We start from the raw sequence: 27669 nt of genomic DNA on the forward strand, positions 1-27669 counted from the left end.
TTGGTTGCTGCAAATGTACGGGATGGGTGTTCCAACACGCAGCCACGGATGCCGATAAATATCTCATGATTCGAGGAACAATGAGCCCCTCTACAAAGTATCCTGTGCAACATGCCAATAGAGCAGAGACAGAAACCGTGACTTATGCTACAGTGTACACAGTATCCTCTCTGTTCCAGCTCTAATTCTGAGTGCAAGAAAAGACCAGTGCTATTGAACCAGCCCCCTGACAGTTCATCTTGCAAGTGATTTTAATCTGAAATGGTTTAACCAGTTACTTCATTTCTTTTGTATCTAGAGCTGGGGCATGCTATGGAGGATTCTGCTCTACTCTTTTGCTCTAACCATTTTCCATTGTATTGACTAATTTCCCTTTACTTTGTAGTTAGTACCTTCAGACTCTTGGAAGGCTGTACCCTTCCTATCAAAAACAAAACCAGGCACATATTCCTTAGAAAGTTCTATATCACCAATGTCACAAGGCCATTTACAACGATTCCTTTAAAAAGCTTTTTATAACTACTACTAAATAAATTATATGTTCAATGTACTGGAACATCAGAGAAGAAATAACTGTAGACTTCTTGTCATAAAGTGCTCACAATTACCTGCTGGGCCTGATAAAACAGGGCCTAAATGGTTACTTCAGTGAAGCAAGCACTGTCTGGCCTCTTGCGTAAGAGAATTCACAAGGGACAATATTTCAGAAGAGCAGGCAGAATTCCCATTCCTGCACTGGAGAAGTAAGGTCCCATGAGCATTGCAGACCATCACCCACTTTACAACGGGAATAAATGTGTCCTGTCACCACCTGCCAGGGCTGTTCAGGTCCAGCCCTTCAGTTTACTTCCCATCATTACGAGTTTTGATTTCTTTAAATTGCTGGGAACAAAAGATTGCTTAGCTTCCTACTCAAGCGTGGCCTAGGTTCTTGGAAATGTCTATTTTGACAAATGGCACGGAACAGCTGTTATCTACTGTTACTCGTCAAGCGAGGCTGTGTAGAGAGGGTCAAATGTATCAGAGCTGGGGGCACAGCTGGCGAGTGACAGCTTTTGTAGAGATACTGTAACAAAGGCCTACTGAGTGGTTTCCACAATAGAAGTGTATGGCTTTACAATTCTGGAGTTTTGAGTCCAAAACCAAGGTATCAATAGAATTTTCTCCTTCTGAGAGTGGTAAAGAATCCCGCTTAGAGTTACCAGGATTCTGCGGTTGGTTGGAAATCTGTGGTGCCTTTATAGAAGCATCCTCCAATTTCTGCCTTCATCTTTACCCAGACTCATGCCTGTCTGAATCCCCCTGCCCCGCCATTTTCATAGTGTACATGTCAGAGTAGATGACCACACTGCTCTGGTGCTCAACCTGTTAGAAATGTCAATAGCTTTGCTTCAAATATGCCTGTGCTCCAAGGTTCTGGGAATTGGGACTTCAGCACATGAGTTCTTGGAAGCCACAATTCAGCCCATCAAAGAAAGCTAGAGAAGCAAGGAAGCATTAAGAGCTTCCAGCTTCCTCCTATTTAAAGGCAGAGGAAGATCAAATGCTTCCAAAACACCTAACACCACAGGTATGACATCCCTCTTAATTCTGTTTTCCATGGAGGTCCCTAGTTAAAACTGAGACTGGTGTGTTTCTTCTACTAGCTGTTCTAGAAATGTCTGTCTCTGCTGTCGAGAGGTACCCTGTCAGTCAGTATGCCCTTTCAAATGCGTCTGGAAAGTGTACCGACAACGAATTAGCTCCCAGTTTATTCCCTTTTCTTTAAGACATAAGAAGAAAACGATAAACACGTTATAAATAGTTCCTTCCCATATTTGTGTGCTAGTTAACAAGTCAATTGGTGCCCTGTTTGGGGAAGGGCAGGCCACTGTGCCAAGAGCCACGAAGAGAAATGAGACAGACAGCGCATCTGTCTTAACCGTGAGGTGGATGGCTGAAAAATATAATGCTCCAGCAGAACCCACTCTCTGTCAAGGAAAACTGGTGCTTTGTGGCTGAAGGAAGATGTGTTCAGGATGGTGCAAGTATAACTTACTGGGGACCTACAGACAGCGCGGTCCTAGAGGAAGCATAGCCAAATACATCTGAAGTCGTTTCAGCACAGGTAAGACCCTAAGCATAAGCACAAGCTGAGTAACAACTGAATCTCTCTCTCTCTCCCTCTCTCCCTCCTTCTCCCTCTCCCTCTCTCCCTCCTTCTTCTTCTCCTTCTCTCTCTCTCTCTCTCTCTCTCTCTCTCTCTCTCTCTCTCTCCTGGATTTAGATACCAGTTTTCAGGTTGTCCTTTGTCTTTCTGTGGGAGTGAGAAGAGAAGGAAGAGGCATGAAGAGCTCACTGCGACGGCCATCAGTTTTTGTTCTGGCTCTTTTGACAATGCTGCCTGTGTTAGAGAACCTTGAGTACAACTCTCCAGCACAGATTTTTCTGACATGGCCAGGTATGCTGTAACTCAGAACTGAGAGATGTCTCACGATGCATGTCTCTTCTTTATGTTGATAAGCCAACATATGAAGCCAACACACTGCTGGAGAGATGACTGTAATAATACACACACAGCCTTCCCCAGTTTTGCATCTGCACTGTCCCTAGTTCTTTCCACTGTGACCCCAGTAATATCACACATGAGACTCTCTCTGTAGCTAAGGAAGTCTATGCTAGCATTTGTGGTTGGACGGTTCTCCCTGCAGGCTGAAGTCCCTTTTCGGGAACCAGACCATCATTGTTTACTTAATACAATAATATTAACCCATTTAAACATTCTAAAATACTTGAAGAAACCTAAGGTTAGGCTGATACCAAAAGGAGAAAGACTTTACTTGTCTTCTTGCCATTGATTGACTATCTTCTGCATCATGGTATGAATAAAGAAAGTACCTCACACTGTACCACTGTGAGGAAGTTACTTAATGTTTCTGAGTGTCAAGTACAACAGCTACAACAGAACAGTCTTCCAATCAAAGAAGAATAACCATCGCATGGTGATGCCAGCAGCTGTTGCCATTTGGATTACAAAGGTTTAGGCAAGTTGTTTTCCCCTTGGAGACTCTTCCCCCAAATAAAGTTCACAGCATCCCTTGGTGTCACCCAATAAGAATGGTAGACCTTCAAGGACTTGGATGAAAATCTCTCCATGAAGTGAAAAATATGCATTCTTTTTATTTCTTGTTTTTTTTCCAGAGAGGTCATTTGTTGTGGTTCACCATGAAATATTTGTTTTTCTGATACCTCATTAATAAAACCAGAGCCGACCGAGTGTGTACACTTTCAGACGTCTCAATACATTAAGTGCCTCTTTATCAAGTGGAAACATCTGTGTTGAACCAACGCTGATTCAGTGCTTGTCACTATGACAGGAGCATTTGTCAGATCTGCAATAAATCTCTCCCCATGTCTGCATATGCTTAAGATGCTCAGCAATTAACTGGAGAGAAAGGAAGCTCCCACAGCACAAGGAAGACAGCAGACAGGACAGCAGAAGCTTAAATCTTGGGTACCCAGACACCTCCTGATATTTTTGCCCTTTAGTTGTAGCTGCAAGACTACAACCCCGATTCCCAACCTGAAAAATTCCAAGTTTAAAACCACATATGGCTCTGGCTGCCAGGTTTCTTTGGAGAAATGTTACATGTGTTGAAGCCTGACTCAGTGGGTTATGTGCCATAAAAACACAGATAGTGCTGTCCTGTCAAGCGTAGTCCTGATACAGAACAAAACAAACCAAAACAACAGCAAAAAGCCAGTCCAGAACAGCTTCCAGAATGGAGGCTAGCAAGCCCACATATACCCATCGCTACCCCTGTTTCTACATTTGAACACTGTGAGTTCCAGAGCTACAGAGATGTGAAGAAAAAAACCATCAAACAGGCAGAGGTCAGCAAGATCCTCTTCCTGCTAAAAGAAGTAAAAGAAGGCCCAAGTCCTGGGGATCATTACTGGGGACACTCCTCCTTTTCTCCTGGTGTATACACCTTGTGTGTCTCCTTCTGCATTGGTATGACTAATAGAATATGTACAAAGAAAGGATGCTGTGTCACTTTCAAGATTAAGTTATAAATGACCTGTCTTTGTTGCTGCTGTTTTTTTATTGGGACACTTTTATTGAGAAACCAGCTGCCATATGATGAGCAGCCCCCGGGAGATGCCAATGTGTCAAAATAGCAGCTCTCCTGCCAGTCAGCATGCATGTGAAAGTAAGTCCTTCAGCCTAGTCAAGCTCCTTAAACACTCTGACTCAAACCCCCAATGGATTTGGACTCCAAACAACAGAAATATCACATTCTTAGATTTCTGACTCAGAAACTATGTACAGTCATACGTACTTGTAGCTATTTGGTGTAAGTCTGTGTAATCTGGATATGGTAATAGAGAGGCAGTACATTCCCAGTGGCAATACATGCCCCTTTAGACTTTTGAGTTTCTGCTGCACTGTAGATATGCCCGGACAATCATTATTTCACCGAGAATTAAGTTGTGCAGACCATCTTATCAAGACCCTTTGATAGCTTGTCCTCCTATGAATTACCCTTAAGGTTCTTCGTCTTTATAGGCTCAAGTCTGTAGAATGAAATGAGAGTGCCCAAATTCTTGTGACCAAAGGTATTTTCAAATCAATCAGGGGTTTTCTGGGGGTACACCGCTAATCATAAGGATCACAGGCTAAGGGGAAGCACTAAGAACTGGATGGAGCCTTTCATTACTGCCTATGACACACCAATCCTGTGTGTACCTCATGCCTGATAGACTATGAAAGCTCTAGAGCAGTAGTTCTCTATTATCCCAGTGCTGCAGCCCTTTGATATAGCTCCTCATGCTGTGCTGACCCCAGCTATAAAATTAGTTCGTTGCTACTCCATATGTCCAACAATTTGCTAGTTATGAATCATAATGTAAATACTTGATATGTGGGATATCTGTTGTGTGACCTCCAAAATGGCCATGATTCTCTAGATTCATTGAAACATATTCCAAGTCAGCCTGGAAGAAGTCAGACATGTGACTCAACATTATTGACTTTTTAGTTTCTCTTCCACCTTTTTATGGACTTTTAAATGTGTCAACACAATGGCCTTAAACCATGAAGTAACTACAGCAATAGCAAACCAGTAAGACCCAGTCCTCATCTTATTGCTGTTAGAAGAAAGTCTACTGAAGGACTTGCCTTGGGACCTTAGGCTCATAGTTGAAGAAAGACGTGACACAGACCTTCTAGTGATGGCTCATATGTCATAGAACCAGTACCCTTTCAGAAAACTTCACCAAATGTGAGAATCTCCAGGCAGGTGTGTGGAAAGAATTTGCTGGGCTCCACTCTCCTAGCTTTGATTCACTACATATGGAATGAAGTCGAGTAATCTGAATTCTAAAATGTTTCCAGAGGATGGAGATGTAATTTGATATAAAACATGTGTGTAGCATGCACAGGCTCCAGGTTGGACTCCCAGAACTGTAAACCACAACTAGATGTAACCAAAACCAAGGCCCCAAGTAAGATCTCTGCATACCAGTGACCAATCTTTGAGGCTCAAATGTAGGATCGCAAACTCAAGGGCCTTTAGCAAGCCCCAGGCAGCAACATAGAGGATAGGCTCACACTATGAAGTAGTGGTTTGCAAAGTGTATCCATGGTTTAAACACCATTCAAAACAAAGCTTTTTAAAAAACATTGTGCAGTACATGGGAAGTTTGAGTTAGCACAGTTCATTGCAATAGTACAACACGCTCTAAAAGAACCATAAAATTTCATGTCATGGCAGAGGTCTATAATCCACGTTCAGCTTTTTCTTCCTAATCACCCTTTCAATGAGGCTTCAGAAAATTAATTATTACGGTATTTTACTTTCTAGTGTTTGTTGGAAGCAAGCTGATGCTGCCCTCTGGAAAAAGAGCGTCTTCTAAGAGCTGGCGAGCTATGTAGGGTAGTCCCTACTGCTATCTAAACTCGCTCTCCCTTCTGTTCCCCCTTCTGTGCTTCCCAGAATGATTTTTGGAGACTCTGTGAACCAGGCTCCATTGCCTTCCAGTTTCTAGTTGTGAGTGGCCAGTGTGAGGCACAGTGGGGGACAGGGATAGGAGAGGGAGCCCTGGGCCCTAGTGGACAGTGCCTATGCACCTTTGAGTCAACATCTCCCATTTGGTGACTGCCTCTTAATGTTGAGTAGAATAATGTTTTTTCCTAAATGCCACTGCTGGGCTGGTCATTTCCTATCTAAGGGTAGAGACAGCTCCTGTGTTTTCACTCCTTGCTGACCCTCTTTAACTGATCAGCCCTCAGCAAACTATTGCCCTCACCCAGGAGATCCAGTCACTTCTTTTAAATGTGTCATATACTCCTATTCTTGACCCTATTCAACCTACAGTGTTACTGTTCAACAGGTAGACTCTACCCTATTAGTATGGAGGTTACATAGTCCCCTCAGCAGCCACCACATGTACAGAAGAGTGGGTAATTTGTCTTTCGGTAAAACCAAAGACTAAATGTGCTTTAATTATAGAATTAACATTTTTATCTGACTATCGATCAGTGATTCAATTCTAGAGTCAAGAGTTTATGTTGTTCAGAGGGACGCCAGGCAATCACAATATTGGCTTTATCTAGAAGCATCCTCCTGGGATGCTCATAATTGCTTATTCGTGTTATTGAAGGATGCTGAGCCCAGCAAGTTCTGAGTGCAGTAATGGAAAGTGCTAAATAAATGAACATTGCGGGGAATGTGAGCCAGGAAGAAGTTTCACACACTTAAAACCTCTACGCAGCAGTCTCAGGTTGTCAGTGACACATTTGGGATAAGTGTCAGCCCCAGTTCTATGGGATTCTAGCAGTGGAATCCACCATAGGTAAATACAAATGAAACTTGAAGGTCTTCACGAATTAGTCTGCTGGTGACATCATGAGAGACCCTCACAAAGAATGACCACAGTGCCATGCCTATGAGAAGAGGGTAAGGAATACTCTGGCCCACCATGGAAAGCCATGATTGAGAGACTGAAAAGCCACTCCCAGCCACCACACAAGCCACACACATGGTTTATTTAGCCCAGAAAGTATTTTCATTAAAACAAACAAACAAAACCAGTTATGAACAGTTAGCTTTTGGTAGATATTTGTTTTTATTAAAAACTAAATTCTCATAGCAACATAATACTGTACATACGATAGAACATTTGATTAATTGAAATATTCATTGTACAAATTAAGGGATTAAGAGAGGAGGAGGACCTAGGATTGACGCAACCTAGAGTTGCGTTAGTCATGGATGTGCTGATGGCCTTGCAGTTACTGGAGAGATGCATGCAAAGTGCACATTTAGGTCAGCCTGACATACACTGACTACATTAACCGTGGTTTCACAGTTCCTAAAGAATGGCTGTGTCCAAAGGCATTACCTTCTCTCTCACAGGAAGAGACAGCCATTTAGGAAATAGAGATGGGTAAGATGTTAAGAATTCCAGTTCTGACTCATGGGTTACTTAAAGTACAGGCTGAGCCTGTGTTTCCTTTTCCCACTGCGACCTTGGAATGTCTCTACAAAAACTAGACATTCTGGCCTCAAGGTCTGTCCCATTGACACAGATCGCAGTGGCAGAGGAGACCTGGGTTTGAGCACAGCACAACCAAATAACGAAATGCAAGAAATTATATTGATTTTACCACATTTCTCAAAAAGGTGGGCAGGCAGAGTTCATATGCTCTCTGTTTCATGGTGGGCTGACTTAAGAACGTGAATCACATCGTAGTGAGGCTGAACTAGACTGGGGGATCTTTTCTCATCTTTCTTTCCTTTTGGATACAGTTTACACATTTAAGCCACAACCACCACCATCACCACCACCACCACCATGGCCACCATGACCACCACCACCACCATGACCACCACCACCACCACCACCACCACCACCACCACCACCACCACCACCACCACCACCAGCATCACTTCCATAATTGAGAAAAGTTAGAAGTTTACAGAGGAAAAGATAGGTGCCTGAATGCAGAACATTTTATTGTTTAATTCACATCTTGCTGACTCAGCCCATATCCCCAAGGTCCACTTCATACCCACTCATGCCACAACTTTACATGCTAAATAACAACAGTGGACACTCAGAAAAGCAGACAGTTGTGGGCCAGGTAGGTATATACACCACTTAAAAAAATCTTCATTTAATCTCTTGACAACCTTTGAGGTAAACACAGTCACTATCTAAAGCTTAGGAATGAGGAGACAGGATGATAGACTACCCGGACTGTAAAACAGAATTCCTGTGAGATTTTAGGTGACCTTGCTCAACCATCCTAGAAAGGAATATCTGATAGTCTGTCTCACCTTGGGCAAACAATTTCAGGAAGGAGAGACTCTTTTTTTTTTTGACATTTTATAGTAATTATTTATTTGCTTTACATTCCAATATCAACCCTCTCTCCTCCCAGTACACCCTCACACAGATCCTCATCTCCATTACCCTTTCCCCTCCTCCTCTGAGAAGAAGGAGTTCTCCCCTTGCAATAACCCTGCCCCTGGCTCATCTAGTCACTGCAGGTCTAGGCACATCCTCTCCCACTGAGGCCAAACAAGGAAGCCCAGGTAGGGGAACTGTGGATCCAGGTCCCCATAGACAGACAACAGATTCAGGGATAGCCCTTGCTCCAGTTGTTAGGGAACCTTCATGACTGCTAAGCTGTACTTCTACTGCATATGTGTGAGGGGAGGGAGTAGGTCCATCTCATGCTCTCTCTTTGCTTGGTGGTTCAGTTTTTAGGAGCCCCCTTGGCCCAGGTTAGTTGACTCTCTTGGTTCTCCTGTGGAGTTCTTATCCTCTTCATGCCCCTCAATCTGTCACCAACTCTTCCACAAGACTCCCCAAGTGCTAGTGTTTGGCCCTGGATCTATGCATCTATTTCAATTGGCAGTGTGGTGGAGCCTTTCAGAGGCTTTACATCTTGTAGGTAGGATTCATTTTGAGACAAAGATTTTGTGGGTGGGTTGCTGTCCTTGTCCCTCCACTGGGAGTCCTGCCTGGCTACAGGAGGTGGCCACTTCAAGGTCCATATCTCTCACAGCTATGAGTCACAGCAGGAGTTACCAGCATAGACAACCTGGGGCTTCCCCTATCCCAGGTCTCTGGCACATCCACTCCTCCCGCCCCACCCCGCCCCATCCCCACCACCCACTGATTTCTGTTCTTTCTCCTTGTTCTCCTTACACCTATTAGCCCCTGCCTTGCTCACTTTCCTTTTCCCCTTACCACCTGGTTTCCTTCCTCTATTAATCTCCGATATCTATTTATTTCCCCTTCTGAGTAAGAATCAACTGTCCTCCCTTGGACCTTCCTTGTTATTTGGCTTCTTTGGGTCTGTGGTTGTAGCATGGTTATCCTGTACTTCACAGCTAATAGGAAGGAGAGATTCTTAACAGATTCTACAGCTGCAACAATTTCCTCATTCCCAAGCCCCTCATCTGCCCATGGAGAGCGTTGCAGCCAGCTTCCCCCCCCCCCCGTACACCCCTCAGTTTCCTATGGAAGAGAGGCTGCTCCTTGCTGTGTACACCAATCAAGACAAACCTATCTATTGAAGGTCAGACTCTGGTCTCTCTTTACCTTCTGTCTCTGTTTGCTCAGAAATCTAACATTGAGGCTTCAGTGACTTCAGCTTCTATCAACTAAAACCCCTGGCTCCAGTCATACAGCCACAAGAAAAGAACCCAGCTAACATCTGGAGGCGAGAATTCTTCTCAGATGTGGTAAGAACACTGCTTGTTGAGCACTTCCATTTCAGCTCTGAGGAATCCTGAGTTGAGGGCCCAGTTAACCTGTATCCAGACTCTCGGTCCATAGGAAATGTGAAATTTTAAGTGTACATGAGCACAAGCAGTCAAGAAAACAGAAAAATAACAACAAACAAACTAGGATTGTTCCCCCCTCTAAAAGAAATAAATGTATGATTCGTTTTTCAACTGATAATGTTTCCTTGGGAAGCAGAAGACAGGCAAGCCGCCCATCAAAGTAGCTGAATTGTGTCACTTATTTCCAAACAGTAAGTGTGCAGGGAACCCATATGTACCTGGCATTCAGCTTAGTAGGAGAGAGATTTCTAGAGACTACAAAGACATTGACCACTGTATCTGTTCCTGGAAACACAGAGACTACAGGAAGTTTCAGTATGGAAAGTTCTAGAAAAGTCGAATACATGGTCTGGCCTGGAGCTAGAACTGAAGTTATGAAGCCTGTAGTGGGAAGAAGAATGGGATAGGAATCAAGTAAGATGCATTTTTTTATTTAGATCATCCAGGATGAGGAAGAATAACCCAGGGCAATGAGAGTAGAGAAGGTTGTGGAGAACACCAAGATAACCTGTAATAGCACTGTACACAGAGACTCATGTGCTCTCCAGGGTTTGTAGGAATGACATAATTATGGGGGAGAGGAGAGAGCAAAGAAGAAGGTATTGCTGCTAAATCATACAGCATGTGGCCCCCACACGCTGTTAAAGGAAGTGCCAAACTGAGCGCTGACCCCAAGCACCTTGACGTTACACTGGGGGCAGGGAACAGAGCTAGCCTGGCTTTTTCTTGATACAGAAGAGTCAGACCGACGGCCACCATGGCTTGTCCTCTCTGGTAGTATGTAGATGGTCCATTCTTCCTGGAAGAATACAAATGACAATCCCAACCACATACCATTAAAATACTCATGGAAGTGGCTAAAACTGTAGATAGCACCGATCACCGACAAAGCTGTTGTACCACTGGCCCTCTCACACAGTAGGAATGAGAAATGACAATCTGTTTGGAAAAGGCTTTGAACACATGCCTATTTTTTAACATAACAATTCTACTCCACCCATGATAACCTCCATCCCTAAAGTGAAAATATTTTTGTAAAAAAAACTTGCACAAGTAGTATAGACATGTTATTCATAGTAGCCAAATCAAAAAGTAAGCAGTAGAGAAAAAACAGAAAGAAAACAAAACTAGATAGAGCCCAGGGATATCTCACCAGTAGAACGGAGAAATAAACTATGGTACAGTAGGGATTTCCGCATAATAAAACCAATACAGACAAAGGCCCTTAACTTTCCCCTACTTGTAAACTAACTCCAGAGCCCAACACACTTTAATGTATGTTGAGAAAGGATCACAGAACTCCTGGGTCAGAGGCAAATGACTTGTGCACAGCTACAATGGACACCAGAAGGAGCACGTTTTTGAGGTGCCATTCCAGTAAGAGGGTCCTAACTTACCAAATCACATCTTTTGTAGTGGGTAGTAAGCACATTTGCCCTTTGCTTTTACAGGAGACAGCATCTGTGTACTACACAGCACCTCACCACACAAACATCTTTGAAAAATGTCTCACCAAGAGCAATATTTGCCCCTCTGTTAGCAAGATATGAAGAGATTTTACAGGTGGTGAATCGCTTAGGCACAAAATTCTAGAACAGTGTTTTCCGTGTAGCTGTTAGAGAGCCAGTTGTGGCAGGGTACTCTGTGAGAGAACTTTAGTTTATATAGGTGTGCAGGTGTATGTATTTGTCAAAACTCAGTGCAAGTACACTTAAAATTTGCTCATTTCATCTTTAGTAAATGGACATACATTGTAAGAAGATATTAGGGTCTAGTTAATTACATGACTTAGGATCACACAGTGCCGAAATTAGCTTTTCAGGATATTCACTTCTTACCAGCAGAGGTGCATGACTCTAAGTACAGGGATATGTTTGTAGAGTGAGAAGTTGTAGAATCCAACAACGATCGTTTAGAGAGGAGGGGTGCTGCCGCCTGTAATTTGTGTTGGAAAGTACCAAGAGCAAGCTGGAGAATGGAGAAAGGCATGAGTAGATGCATTACCATGCATATGGCAAGCACAGTATGATAGTCCCTGTAAAAAAAAATCTACGTGGCTTATATACAAGTGTTCTATGTAAAACTGAGTGTGGGTGCCTGCTTGAAAACTAATTAAGATGCTGAAGCAATAAATGAAAATCTATAAGAATAATAAGACAGTGATGAACATTGGGAGATAGTCTTTGAAAAGCCTCAAAAGGGGGGAAGTTGAACTATAGCATTGTTTAGCACTTAAAAAAAATCAAAGCAAAAAGAAAGGATATTTGAGAAATATTTATACTCTATCCAGTGGCTGAGTTGTTGAAAATAAGACTTCTTATAAATAATAAAGAAAAGGATTAATGGCAATTAACGCAAGGATCACCAATCTTGTAATATTAGCATTTGGGAAGTTAAGTCTTAAGGATTGCCTGGGTACGTGGTCAGTTTCAGGTCAGCCTTCAATATTTAGCAAGACTCTTTATCCAACAAGCTAACTTTACCAGCAAGGACTATAAATGAACACTTAACTGAAGAGGAACACAGTATCACTACAATAACAACATGTTTGTCATCATTAGTAATCAAAGATGTAGACAAACATATCAGTACTAGGAATTGACAAAGGCAATTTTATGTGACCCTGACTAAGAACAGGGTTGGGGTGAGTTGAGGCTGACTGACTAGCCTCTATGCTTGAGCTCGAATCCAGCTCCTTCAGGTAGTGAGTAGGGGGGTACTTCACCTTACCGCGTCTCAATCTCCTCATCTTTAACACTGAAAAGCAGTAGTGTTTGAACTAATATCCACTTATTAGCGGTACAAACCATGCATGTCCTTTTGGGTCTGGGTTACCTCTACTCAGGATGATACTTTCTAGGTCCAACAATTTGCCTGCAAAACTCATGATGTCCTTGTTTTTAATGGCTGAATAGTAGTCCATTGTGTAAATGAACCATATTTTCAGTGTCAATTCTTTCTTTGAGGGACATCTAGCTTCTGGCTACTCCAAACAAGGCTGCTCTGACCACAGTGCTGCACATGTTCCTATGGTATGGAGGGGCATCTTTTGGCTATATGCCCAAGAGAGGTATAGCTGGGTCTTCAGGTAGATCTATTTCCAATTTTCTGAGGAACCTCCAGATTGATTTCCAGAGTGGTTGTACCAGTTTGCAATCCCACCAGCAATGGAGGAGTGTTCTCTTTCTCCACATCTTTGCCAACATGTGCTGTTACCTGAGTTTTTGTTTTTCTTTTTCTTTTTCTTTTCTTTTTTACATTAGCCATTCTGATTGGTGTAACATGTAATCTCAGGGTCGTTTTGATTTCATTTCCCTGATGACTAAGGATGTTGAACATTTCTTTAGGTGCTTCTTGGCCATTCGAGATTCCTCTGTTGTGAACTCTCTGCCTAGTCTTGTACCCCAGTTCTAAATTGGGTCATTTGGTTTTTTGGGACTAGATTCTTATATTCTTTATATATTTTAGATATTAGCCCTCTCTTGAATGTGGGGCTAGTGAAGTTTTTTTCCCAATCTGTAGGTTGCTGATTTGTTCTATTGACTGTATCTTTTACATTACAGAAGCTTTTCAATTTCATGAGGTCTCTTTTATCAATAGTTGATCTTAGAGCCTGAGCCATTGGTGTTCTGTTTAGGAAAATTTTCCCCTTGCCAATGAGTTCGAGGTTCTTTCCCACTTTCTCTTCTATTAAATTCAGTGTATTTGGTTTTATGTTGAGATCCTTGATCTACTTGGACTTGAGCTTTGTGTAAGGTTATAAATATGGATCTATTTTCATTTTTCTACATACCAACTGCCAGTTAGACCAGCACCATTTATTTTTCATTTTTTTTTAAGTTTTAAAATGAGTTTATTGAAGAATATTCTTAGGAAGGCAACCGCTTTTAATTTGTCATTAAAAATTTACATTTCTTTATGCTGTGTACTAAAGGTCATTTAAGAGAACAGAGTTGCATGCTTCTCTCTGTGTGACCCTTGGGTAGTGTACATAGCACAGTGTTGTTATTTCTGCACAGTGAGAATAAATAAAAAAAAGGTCTCTTCTATGTTTCTCTTCAAAAAGCGATGAAAATAACAAGGTGGCATAGAAAAGCCACATTTCTCTATTCATTTTGTAGTATTGGAGCCAGTATTTTTACCATCACAGGCTACAATTTTCCCTTTATCCACTTTAATACGTTCTGTCACCTCTCTCAATTCAACATCATTCAATACAAAAGTCTAAACATTGTCTCAGAATCTGTATTTGGAGAGTCCCTGAAATCGACTCTGTTCCTGACTCTCTGAGCCAATGCTATGCTGCATTTATAGTTTTATCAAACTGAAGTAGACCTTGAAGGGCAAGCTGGGGGCGGGAGTGATCTGTTGAGACTGTATGAGCTCATCAAGGCTCTCTTGAAGACTGTTCCCCAAAGTTGTACTTCTGCATAACTGATATGCCATGGCTTAAACGGAAGTGGTTACTTTTTCTTCAGCCTTGCCTTGATGTCCTGAGGGAAGGAGCCTCTGCTGCGGTAGTAGCAGAACCAGGTAGGGATCCGGCTGTGACCACCTCCTCAGCCACAGAAACCCACCATTCATTGAAGATGCTTTCTTCTTGCCATTGTATATTTTTGGCTTCTTTATCAAAGATCAAGTATCCATAGGTCTGTGGGTTTATTTCTGGGTCTTCAATTCTTTTTCATTGATCGACCTGTCTGTCTCTGTACCAATATCATGTGGGTTTTATCACTATTGCTCTGTAGTATAGCTTGAGGTCAGGGATAGTGATTCCCCCAGAAGTTCTTTTATTGTTAAGAATTGTTTTTGCTATCCTGGGTTTTTGTTTTTCCGTATGGAATTAAGAATTGCTCTTTCTATGTCTGTGAAGAATTGTGTTGGAATTTTGATAAGAATTGTGTTGAATCTGTAGATTGATTTTGGTAGGATGGCAATTTTTTACTATGTTAACCCTACCAATCTATGAGCATGGGAGATCTTTTCATCTTCTGAGGCCTGGATTTCTTTCTTGAGAAACTCGATTCTTGTCATATAGATATTTTACTTGTTTGGTTAGATTTACCCTTAGACATATTATATTATTTGTGACTATTGTGAAGGGTGTGGTTTCCATAGTTTCTTTCTCAGTCCATCTATCACTTGTATAAAGGAAGGCTACTGATTTGTTTGAGTTAACTTTATATCCAGCGTTTGTTAATTGTGTGACAGCACCCTTATAAGTACATCCAGGTGCAGGTCAGAATGTAATGCTAACGGAGCCCCAACATCCTTGTTAGAAAGATGTCTAGGGAAAACAAGAGCAAAAACCAGGTAAATATAACTTCTTATATCAAGCATCCCTGGTTTCTATATGAAAAAAATTATTTAAAAATATTGTTTGAAGGCTCCAAATGTAAAACTGTGATATTATTATTATTATTATTATTATTATTATTATTATTGTTATTATTACCAGAAATATAATTCTGAGATAGGAGCACAGGCTCCTTCTCCCATACCTGACCATTTCCAAAAATGCTGCTTTCAACTCTTTCTTTCTTTTCTGAGTAGGGACCCTTCTGATCACTTCTCTGCTCCCATTAAATTTGTTAGTCCAGTAATTGACTCGGGCCCTCCTCCTGTTGCAGACTAGCATCGGGGTTATAAAAAGTCAACCAGGAAGCCTGGGGACTCTGGTCAGGGCTGGAGAAGCTGGTTCAGAAGTCTTTGACGAGTTGTTAGCAGGCGTTGGCTCTGGCTCTGCTCAGCAGTGTCTTAAGGTACAGTCTGTACCACTGGAGGTCTGGACGGCTTTCTGAAGGCTTTTGCTCTTTCTAGGTCCCTTCATCGGTGAGGAAATTCTCCCTTCTCATCTTTCTGTAACCCCTCGTCTTCATTTTTCTCTTTTCTCTTAGGGGAACTGTGAGGAAGGCACCACTCTTCCACAGTCACTTTGAAGGGGGTTGGGTGGGTAGCTTTCTGTGGAACACCACACTTACAGGCCTCCCTCCTGGGACTTTTCTTTCCCAGAATTAGTAGCAGTCACTATGGTCATATTCCTCATCCCTAGTGGCCCAGAACAAGCTCTCTCTGGCTCTTCTTTTAGCAAATGGATCTTTGAATTAAAATCGCCGCTGCCACCGCCACCGCCACCGCCACCGCCACCGCCACCGCCACCGCCACCGCCACCGCCACCGCCACCGCCACCGCCACCGCCACCGCCACCACAGATTAGCCTTTCCTTCTAGAGGGCACTTTCACCTCTAAGGAAGACCTTACAGGATCTCATTACTTCCCTGGGCTCTGAGAAAAAGAGAGCGTTCCTTGTCTTGTCCACAAGAAAGTTTAAAAGCAGATGCTTCGGCTCCTATCAGCCAGCCCTAGTCCTGGGGGTCTGCTGGGATAACCGGCACTTTTTGTTTTTAGTTTGAAGCCTAAATTGGAAATCTGAATCCTGTGAAACTTTACATTACATTTTATATTACAGCACGATTTGAATATTCTAGAAATTTGGATAAAGGACTATAAGTGGATTAATATATGTAGCTTATTTGCGGAGAATCAGCTTCTCATTTTTCTGTAGGAGAGATGGGTTAATTACATCTTTATTGAAAACAAGGGTAAGCAGTTGTATTAGGAGCACAACAAAAATGTTGAATCATCCGGGGCCCCCAACCTCTGGAGGCAATGACTGACAGTTCTAACCCATCCTGGAGACTAAAAAGTCCAGGTTACGTGGAAAAGGAAGTGCAGTCAGGTATAGCCTCACAGGAAGAGCACGGCCATCACTTGACCTGACCACCAGAAATCAGATCTCCAAATTAATTTTGCTGACTGGAGGGGATTTACAGCAGAGAATGCCTTTAGGCTAGAAATGGATAATTATAGTGATTTTTTTTTTTTGCCAATGATACTTATTTTCCTGCAAGTAAAAAATCTAATCTAAGTTCAATGCTAATGTTTTAAAGTTTTTCCTCTGTTCATTTGCAATGTGAATATTTTCTGAGCCATGCAGTTCTTTATCATTCTGGAAAAACGTTTGCCAATAAATTCACAGTCTGTCTCTAGTTCTTCAATCTCTCTAACTCAGGGCCATCATTACAAACTGCCTCTTGTGTTCAGGAGTAGGCTTGATATAAATACCACGCACCAACCTTCAAATTTATCCACGTTAGAAATCATTTGCTTATTAGAAACTTGTCTTCAGAAGTGTTTTTCTTCTAAACAGTCAGGTGACCCTTCTCACTGCTGCATTCTGGCCAATAGAAATCTTACAATCTGATGCTCATAGGACTCAGAAATCATAGGACCACTAAGATCTTTTGAAATGATGTGTAGGAAGAGGCAAATACATAAGTGTGTGACCCTCAGTACATGTAATGCTCAGGTTTACTGCCCAGAGGAACTTTATTTCTGGTTTTTGCCTACATTTGAGATGGTCAAGTTTAGTAGAAATCAGAGTTCTAAGTAATAAGGTTTAACCATAGCTTCTAGACTAAATCTTGGTGCCGAGAGGAGGCATTTATTCCTACAGCAGTAGATAATTTCTTTTTAAAAATCTACAAAGAGTTTGAAGCATACGAATGTCTTACCGCTACTAAAGAATGCAATTACCCACTGCTCCAGTGGGGTGGGAGAGGGTGAGTGGGTGGGGGAGCACCCTCATGGAGGCAAAGGGGAGAGGGGAGAGGGTGCATATGGGTTGGGGGTTTGTGGAGGGGTAACTGGGAAGTGGGATATCATTTGAGATGTAAACAAATGGAATGATTAATAAAGAAAAAGAAAAAGAAAAGAATGCAGTTACCTACCTGGTAATTCCTTAAGCTCTTTGTGTCATATGAGCCATCCATAGACCCTTTTAAAGGATGTTATTTCCAGGTGTGAGTTCAGGTATCCAGGGCAGTCTTGGAGTTTTTATAAAAAAAATCAAACTAGTCCAGCTGAGGCAATAGCCAAAAGCCAGTAGATACCTGTAGTTCTCTTGGGAACACCTCCCTGCTCTTCAGTCTCTCCCACATTGGAACATGGATGCCTAGCATGAGAATCCCTTTCTGATTTTATCATGGGCTGCAGACAGGTGAGAATGTAGTGCATTGATGTTGCTCTGAAAGCCAAAGGGAGAGTTCTGGGTCCTCTATCACATGTCGGGGATATTCACATATTCTGGCTTGGGGCTGGGGTTGTTGATAACCTAGATCGACATTATGACTGTAACATGTAGACTCCACAATATAATGAGAGAATCATCACGAAAGTGACTCTCCGATAAAATATCTGATTTATTCAGAATGATTCCTGTCTAGCTACTAATAGATAACGTGCTCTCGATCCACCATCTCCTCCCTCCTTTCTACCAGGTAGGTGCGACCCTACCCTGCCATGACTGAGTTCCCTCTCTTACTTCACATCAGTTATCATCTTTAATGTCTCAGACTGTGAGAGCACTGAGACAGTAATCAAGATTGCTAAGTCAAAACTAGAGCGGTAAGATAGAGCTTAAACCATTACAACCAATGCCCTTAAGGAGAAGAGAGTAGGGCAGTCACAGAGAGAAGACCATGTGAAGATGACAGGGAGAAGAAGGACACTAACACGCTCAGAGGAGAGAACTCAACTCTGTTGACATCTCAGTCTTGGATTTCTGGCCTCCAGCTCTGAGAGAAAATAAATTCCTTAATGTAAACCATAAGTTCATAATACTTGTTTTGCCACCTACAGCAAGTTAATACAAAGTTTCTTTTTATTACATTTTTTCTTCACACTTTCTTTATGTTGACTTATAGGGTGGCAGGCACTGTGTGCTATTATAGGGGGGCACATAGATGTGTGCTATGTGCATATGGAGCTGAGAGGACAATGTTAAAGAATCAATTATCTCTACCATGTAGGCTCCAGAGGCTAGGCATAGTGTCTCGGTGTTAGTTGAGCCGTCTTGCCAGTCCACAATACAAGATTGCACTGGTTGAAAATCTACATTTCAACTAAACAGTGAGGAGAAAATGCATCAACGTATACAGCCACAGTGGTACCAAGGATAGATACAACACGAGGTATAATTTGAGAATATGTTTTTGCTTAGCAATTGGAGTTTTTAAAAATATGTTACCCGGGGTATGGGTTATAGCTCACTCAGTGAAGTATTTGACTAGCATGCATGATGCTGTGGGGTCAAGGAAATTCAACGTTATTTTTAAGTATGTAGCAAGTTGGAACGAAGTCTGGGATACATGAGACCAATAAAATAAAATAACCGAAACTATGTAATTATGTGCAGAATTTCCCGAGAAGGTAACCCTTGTCCATCTTGTCCCAATCATGAAATGTCTTCCTCATTCCAAGTATTATTTTTACCTCGCAAGTGTGCGATAAGCAATTTGCAATTGCAGGTTTTACATCCTTGTTGGCTCCTTCATGGTTCTGTGCCAGCAGAATTAACTCCTCCTGCACTGTACAGCCAACTCCTGTATTCCTTTATCATTCAGACGAAGAGGAGACACTCCTACAACACAGAGAAGTCTCTACTACAAGGTGGATACCTTGGAGGGTGCTGCCTTTCGACACACCCTGAAGTCTATCCTCTTTCTTCTTACTACAGGCTACAAAGAACCAAGCAACCAGTACTGAGGAAGCTCTTTCCTACTTGTGGAAAGAGGAACTTAATGTACTGAGCTGTGCCCTCATGTCAAAAGTGTGACACAGAGGGTGGATTGTCACACTGAAGACGGAGCCATTGATATGCATTGCTCCAACAGAAGGGTGGGCCAGTTCTGGGTGCAAGTTAGAGTCTTCTGAGAACTACTGATAGGATTCCAATAGGTTTTAATTGGAGCCTGAGTTAATTACTATGGAGTAAGGTGCATTACTTGGCATTAACGAGGGAATGGGTGTGGGTTAAAAAGAGAGACAGAGACTGTGAGAGGCTGAGAAGTAGATGGAGCCAAAAGGACACTGATTTAGTTTTGTTCCTAACTACTGCATTTAGACATGTGGGACCCTGCACTGCCTTTGAAAGCAGAAGTTGGAATAAATTAGGTTTGATTGCTGCTAAGAGCACCGTATTACAGCCTTGGAAAAACAACTCAAATTGTCGCATTGCGAATGGATGTTATCTTTAACTACAGCATCACCATGAGACAGCCTTATAAATTACAGGGTACAATGGGTTATTTCGACGAGATTGTGGGTTCTCTATATTGCTTACTCAGACAGGGATAATAACAGAATACAACTGTGTGTGTGTTTATAGTTTCAATTGAAGAAGCCCTTAAGGACGATCAGGAGGAGATTAATGGTGATTGCATCTCCAGAGCCTGTTTGTTCCGTAATGAACTTGGCACTACCTCAACGGCAGCTAGATGTCAAGGTGAGCAAGATTCCATCTACAAGTAACCAGTCCTCTACCCGGTATCCACAGCCCAGCTTGTGCGACTGTTCTATCTACTTGCTAAGATGTGTTTGTTGATCTCATTGAGTTGCTCAAATAACAAATACTTGGAACTCAAGTAGGATCACAGTCGTGATAAAAGGTTCTCCATTATTTTCCATTACAAATTAATGTAATCTTGTTATTCACAAGTCTAATTGGACACAAGAAGAACATTATTAGAATAGCGTTACTGATAGCCTCTGGGAGAGGAAGGGTCAGTTTTATTTAAGTGATTCCTAGTAAGTAAACATTGTTCCAGTGGAAGGACCCCACCCTCAAGAGTATTTGAGCAGCACAAATTGGGCTCTGTTGGCTTTAAAATAAGTATATAAATAGGTAAATAGATAAATAATAAAGCATATAGGACATTAAATTGAGTTGGTAGGACGGTCGTGGTATATGTGGGAAGATGGGGTGTGGAGCTGAATATGATCAGAATATGTTGTATAAAATTCCAAAAGAATAAAAACATTATTTAAAAATAAAAATAAAGCATTATACTGCTTTTAATTTATAATAAATCTATCATAACAAACAATGAAACTGTTTCCTTTAGTAGCTAATGGACACATAACTAATAGGATAGAAGCAGGAAAGTGTTGTTTATTCATAGGAGAGAATAATGAAATAAAGTACAATAAAGTTTGAGCCAAACAGATTACTTTAGTATTTAATTTTCAACATTCAATGCTCTGTTTAATTTTTTCATAGTTTGTTTAATGGTAAGTGAATACAAAGCATTAAAGACAGTGGCTGGTGAGATAAAGGTGCTACAGTTACAAGAATGAAGGCTGCGGATTGCATACTTAAAAAATGTTTAAACGAGAACTGGAAAACTTACTTCTAAATCATGTAACTAAAACATGAATATATATATGTATTAATATATCTAGCAAGTTTAGGCATATCAATAAAGTCTGTATGATTAAAAATTGAGGTATACCAATATGAGGCTTAACCCTGTGATGGCTAAAGAAACTCCATTTTATGATAGACATCCAGTAAGGAATCAATATACATTCTATAAAAGAAGTTAAGAAGCAAAAGGTGTGTGTGAGGAAGGGAGAGAGGGAGTGTGTAAAGGCCGGAAGAAGAGGAAGGGAGAGAAGGAGGAAATGAGGAAGACGGGGGAAAGAATCTATGTTTCAGATGTTTCAGAAATAAACCTAGAAATAGTTTGGCTGAGTAAACATAATATTAGTTATAGCCATTTAACCATTTATGTGACTAGTTGACCATGTATGTGTGACCGTGTTAGTTTGCCACACTATAACAAGATTTGGCTCTAAAAATTTACCTTACTTGATAGCTGTCTACTCTGAGCACATAAGTCACTTCCCCCTCCACTCTCCTGTCTCTCTGTGCTAGAAGTCAAATCCAGGACCTCCTTTATCAACAAATCCTTGTGAGGGATGGCTCCCGTTTGCTCACACTGGAACAACAGTGAATCGAGATTCAAATTACCCAAAGAGCCCTCACGTGCGTGAGTCTCCACCTCCAGGTGGAGGCAGTGTGCTAGGAAGTGATGGGGTTGGCTGAATTAATGTTTCCAGAAGAACCCCTCACATCTGCCGCATTATATAATTTTCAGTGTCTACCTACTTAAGAAATTTAAACATAGCAAAAAAAGTTAAGGAATTCCTATGTGTCTCACTATTCCAAAGGCTAATTGTCTAATTGGCCTTTCAACAATGAAAACGAGAGCCTGTTGTCACAGAGCAGACAGCTCTAAAGAAATAGTAAATGAGCCCCTTTGTTTTGGCACACAACTCTGTCCTGAAGTAATTATATTTCTCTGAAAATAGTTAAACTGAGCCAATGAGTTGTGCCTTCAAGGTGCATTTTTTTTGGTAGGGAAGAACTTTTCATGAATAAACAGTAAATCCTAGTGTCTTCTCTTAGTTTGTGACATCCTACCCTGACTTAGTGGACGTTGGCAGAAAATGGGCCAGGACCTGGGCACAGATGAGATGCTAATCTTTGCCCAAGAACTTTAAACGTACTTCACTTGATATCAGGGCTGAGTTGAGCCAGAAATAAAGGAGGCCTCCTACAGCTCAACTCCTTCATGTTTAATCTGACGTGTGTATCATAGAAAGGCGAGCAATTAAAGTGTTTTGGTGCCTTTGGTGTCCTTCTCAAGGCACAATGAGAGCTTTAAACATTCCTTTATTGTGGTGGTGTGAATAAAAATGGTCTCCGTAGGCTCCTAGGGAGTGGCACTATTAGGAGCTATGGCTTTGTTGGAGGAAATGTGTCACTGAGGGGTGGAACTTGAGGTTTCAGAAGCTTAGTCCAGGCCCAGTGTGTCTCAGTCTCTTCCTGAGGCCTGCAGACCCATATGTAGAACTCGTAGCTACCTCTGCAGCACCATGTCGCCTGTGTTCTGTCGTGCTTTCTGCTATGACCACAATGGACTAAACCTCTGAACTGTAAGCCAGTTCCAGTGAAATGTTTTCCTTTACAAGATTTGCTGTGGTCATGGTGTCTCTTTACAGTGATGAAAACCCTAACTAGGGCACTTATTACTGTGACATTTGCGATATATTTCTTGTCACGGAGTCCCAGATGATTTTTAATTTCTGTTTCCCTAATTAAGATTGGTGGTTTGTTGTTTTCTTGTTATGTTTTTTTATTTAGATTCCAGAGTAATGTTGGCTTCATAGAAAGGACAGGGTGTTACTCTCTCCAGCTCTAATTTTTTGAAGACATTGAGCATAGTTTGTATTATTTATTCCTTAACTGACAGGTATATTTTATTGTTGAAATCACCTGGATCTAATGAGCTTTAAATTCTTTTAATGTACATAAGACAGTCACATTTGTACTTACTCTTTTTTTATTTTTAATCTTGGTAGTTTGGCTAGCCTTTTAAACTTTTTCCACACACGACACCATTTTGTATGAGAAATTTTTGCATGGCCTGGCTATATTGGTATATAAACACATATGCCAATAAAAACTCGCTGACAATACATCATAAACAAATTAATTTAAAAGCATTTTTTGGTATACATCTAATTTTAGCATTTGTTGAAGACGAAAGCGAATTTTATACTTGTAAGCTATGCTAATGAGCTTTACATAAGGAATTGCATCATGGCTGTATATTGGATGCTATAGGATGGAGAGCATCTTTAATGTTTGTTCAAAGGTGATAAACACTGATTTCATAATCCTTAATGTAGAGACCATGAATCACATAACAATATAGCAAGAGTGTGCTTAGGGACATTTCAGGAATTGTTGGAAATTCTGGCTAAACCCAAGTCAAATTTTATTTAATGATATCTTAGTTTGAGATTCAAGTCAACATACAGCAATTTTTCAAATCAAGCATTTTCCTGCATTTAGTTATACAGCCCTGCATTGAGTTGTGTGAACCCATGGGATTTCAGACCACTGCTTACGAAGCTGTAGTTTATGCCTTTTTAATTTGCCCATCTTATCTATGTAGATAGATAATGTTTAGGGGCTATTATGATATTGGTAATTTTTGTCTTTGCTTTTGGTTCATTTGTTTTGTCTGTTGGGTGACTTGTTTTCAGTTTTATCTTTTCAGAGAACCAGTTTTTGTTTTATTGTTTTTCCTCTACTTTTATATTGTTTCAGTCTCTCTCTCTCTCTCTCTCGTTCTCTCTTTTTCTCTCATAAATTTGTTCATTAATTTGGTTGGTTTTGAAGCAAGTTCTCACTGTACAGTGAAGGCTGGCCTTCCATTTCTGCTTCTCCAGGCTTTGCTTCCCGGAAGCTGGGATTACAGCTGCTCTGCCATGCCGGGCCCCACTTCAAATTCACTATTCCCTGTCTTCTGCTTCATGTTAGGTTTTCTTTCAAACTTTCCTAAAATAGAAACCTAGGTCATCAAGACATCTAAGATTTTCAAATATAAGCATTTTATATAAATGACTATCTAAAATGGCTTTGATATATTCCACAGATTTCAATGTTTTTTATTTTCACTCCATTCAAAATGCTTCAGGTCCCTTCTGACTGCCTCTTCGCCCATTTGTCATTTAGGAGTGTGCTGATTAATTACAGTATATTAGAACTATTTAGAGTCTCTGGTGCTTGTTTTAAGTTCAAGCCATCCATGGAAAGTTTGCTTAGTAAGATTTCAATTTCAAAAATTTTTATTAGGATTTGTTTTATGGTAATTATAGAATATTTAGAAAATTCATATTAGCAAAAATATGTTCTGTTTCAAAATGCCACAGAGCTTCCTTGTCTGTGTATGAACTAGATACCAATCAGGGGCTGAATGTTGCTTCCTTGATATTTGACTTGAGACTATAATACTATGAAAAATAAATTTCTGTTGTCTACAAACTTAAAACCAAAAACAAATCACTAAATGGGAGTACTATTTGCATATAAAATGTAATTCATTACTATAAAAAACTCGACTCTTTGGAGACAGAGGAAGGCAGATCTATCTCTGTGAGTTTAAGGCCAATTTGGTCTATAAAAAAATAAATCCAGGATAGCCAAGACTACATAGAGAGACTCTATCTTAAAAAACCCAACCCAACCCAACCCAATCCAAACCAAACCTAACCAAACAGAACTTGAATGTAAAATCTTTAAAATAAATTATTCCCTAGGGATATGCATTTTCAATATACTCTATATAAATAACTATATATATGTATATATGTATGTGTGCATATACATATTTATAGCTGTTTATGTGACGATACATATATAATACAAGGAGAAGAAAATAATACTATGAAGATGCATTGTAATCTACTTTATATCTATAAGAAAGGCAAATTAGTGACTGACACTAATATTCTTCTTCTTCAGGTAAATCCATAGAAGTATAATTGCTTTTGAAGGATGAACATTTTTTAAAAAGGTTCTTTTTATTTTTTTTTTTGGTTCTTTTTTTCGGAGCTGGGGACCGAACCCAGGGCCTTGCGCTTCCTAGGTAAGCGCTCTACCACTGAGCTAAATCCCCAGCCCCTTAAAAAGGTTCTTAATACATTCATCTCACTGTCCAATGAAGGCTTTTGACTTGGCCTTTGAGTTCATTACTACCATTACATAGTGTAATGACAGGGCATTTTGAAAGCATTTTATGAAATCTTCCAAGAAATGATGCTCCTGAGGCTTACATAGCATAGAGCTATGCTGAGCAAGGATGCAGCCCAGACCTCAGAGGGGGAACGTCTATAACTGTAAATGAATCCCAGGAGGATGACAGAAGATACCAACAAAACCAATGGGCATATATTGCTTCACTTATCTCCCCTGGAATGTGTTAATCAATGTAGAAATCAATGAAGTGGTTTGGGACAGTGACCTTCTAGGCACTCAGCTCTTTTGCCTAGGGAACAAAGATGCTTTCTTGGATGTAGATAACGTAGAGATGAAGGTATTTTGTAGCACACGAATTGTCTCTAAATATGTATTTTAGTAAGAGGAGTATTGCTTTCTACCACAAATACTTCCTAACTTAATGAAAACATCTACTTGATGATGACAAAATAAAGATACATGATCTTTTTTTCTGTGATAGAGCTTTTAAATCCCAATGGCAATGTGCAGGGAATTGATGAGTGTGTCACGAAGATTCCTTAAAGGTTTTATCTTTACATTCCTCTGTGTTCCATTTTCTCTTGAATAGAAAATATTCAAAAGATTCTGGCCAAGAATCTCTTAAATGCAAACATCTCTGGCCACTAGTAAACAAACAAACAAACAACAAACAAACAAACAAACAAACACTGGCTTGTGAAACAAGTCCAGGCATTATTCTGTGCATTGAACCAAGCCTCAAAGTGGGTAGCTTGGGTCATTCATCTTGTAAATCAAAATGTTTCTGATGTCACTCCAAGATCACCATCTTACTTTAAGGGAACAATTACATATCTCAACTGTCACAATCAAACACCCCACGGAGGAGGAAGAACATCTCAATGAGATGTTGCCCATATTCCCTAATGGTAGGGTCCCTCAGAGCTTAGAGTCTATGGGAGGGTGGTGACACCAGGAGATGGAAAATAATTAAACAAATTTCAACTGGTCACAGATAGTGGACCGTTCTGGTTCTTGTCCTTGTCCCAAAGGAGAAAGCATTGATGGTTCCCAGGACAGAAGTCAGGGATTCCAGGAACATTTTTAATTTTTTTCTTTTATTAGACATTTTCTTTATTTACATTTCAAAAGTTATCCCCTTTCCTGGTTTCCCCTCAGGAACCTCCCTTACCCCATTCCCCTTCTCACTGTTTCTATTAGGATGCTGTCCCACCCACGTACCCACTCAGGAACAAGTTCTTATTTCTTGTTATCTTTCCTAAATGAGCGCCTATGTCTTTACATGAGGGTTTCAGTGAAACTCCATTAACCGCTTTAGGAGAATAGCCTTGGAATGGGATATCTAGGTTTTAATGGTGAAAATCGGTTGCATGTGTTCCCAACTTCAGCCCATTTTTTAAATGTTATTAGGATCTCAACTTTCAGGGTGTTACAAGAGTTTTGGTGGCCATTGAGAGTAGATACTAGGGCTCTGTTGAGGCCTATTGTGGGAATGCTGTTTCTTTTCGGTCAAAAAAAAATGGAGTCTACCAATGTTCTTGGGTAGAGACATAGCATTCTGATCTACTCCAAATAGTAAAAAGTTGCATACTGTTGACTTCTCTCTCAAGAGTTGATCTAGCCAGGCCTGTCGGTCACATGGCTAGGAATCCACCCAACGGGAAAACTGACTACGTAAAGACATACTAAAGAAACGGGAAGAGTGATTATCCCTTTGGAGAATTAATACACTTTCTTCTATGTGCCCTCTCTTGGTGCAGTCCCTTATAGAGAGACAGTGACAGAGTCTCAAACTCACAATCCTCCAGTCTCTGGAGGGTTGAGACTATAGCCCTATTCCTGTGTGTCCAGCTCTGTGAAACTTTTGTATAAAATTAAGGCACATTGCACAGATCACTTGTCTATTCTATTTGTTGTCTGCATTCCAGGAACATGGAAGGGACCGGAGGTGGAAGAAGAGGAAGAGGAGGGCAGCCCTGACAGAGAACACAAGCTTAACCTCAGGGTGATAGTTGGAAAGCCACTCACTCACATTGGTAGGCAGAAGATCTGAGCCTGTTCTGGCCCTTACACTTTAAATAATATGCTGTTTACTAGTGGCAGCTGGGTATATCTGCCTATATGACAGGTAGGCATTCATGTGAAAATTCCAAGTAACTTTTTGTCCTCTTTGACTTGGTTTAATAAAAGATTTTATTCCACAAGTTGGTAATGATCGTTCATCAAATTGTCTGTTCTGTACCTCTGACAGAAGAGCCTATTAGAGAAATGTGGAAAACATGTCAACCTCCAATCCAAACATTTTAGGACTGAGGGTTTTCAAAGCTAATTTGTTCCAGACTAGTGAAGTATAGTGTCAGCCAAACAACTTTTCTT

At 40.9% G+C, this 27669-nt stretch overlaps 1 protein-coding gene, 1 long non-coding RNA gene and 1 pseudogene across 4 annotated transcripts in view; 1 reads left to right on the forward strand and 2 right to left on the reverse strand.

The window, feature by feature from the left end:
- The window catches only part of Slc35f4 (solute carrier family 35, member F4), a 261359-nt gene that overhangs the window by 87960 nt on the left and 145730 nt on the right, over positions 1-27669 (reverse strand). The window lies entirely within an intron of this gene.
- Positions 1187-27494, forward strand: LOC102556222 (uncharacterized). 3 transcript variants are annotated; one of them, XR_596097.3, is made up of 5 exons: positions 1187-1570; positions 1829-2107; positions 9619-9740; positions 20071-20187; positions 27222-27494. It is a non-coding gene; the product is annotated as an uncharacterized LOC102556222 (long non-coding RNA). The 3 variants fall into 3 exon arrangements; XR_010057908.1 differs by lacking the exon at positions 1829-2107 and adding an exon at positions 2267-2440; XR_010057907.1 differs by lacking the exon at positions 1829-2107.
- Positions 9532-15869, reverse strand: LOC134481958 (transcription initiation factor IIA subunit 2-like; annotated as a pseudogene).

Source organism: Rattus norvegicus, chromosome 15 (assembly GCF_036323735.1).
Source record: "Rattus norvegicus strain BN/NHsdMcwi chromosome 15, GRCr8, whole genome shotgun sequence".
Lineage (NCBI taxonomy): Eukaryota > Metazoa > Chordata > Mammalia > Rodentia > Muridae > Rattus > Rattus norvegicus.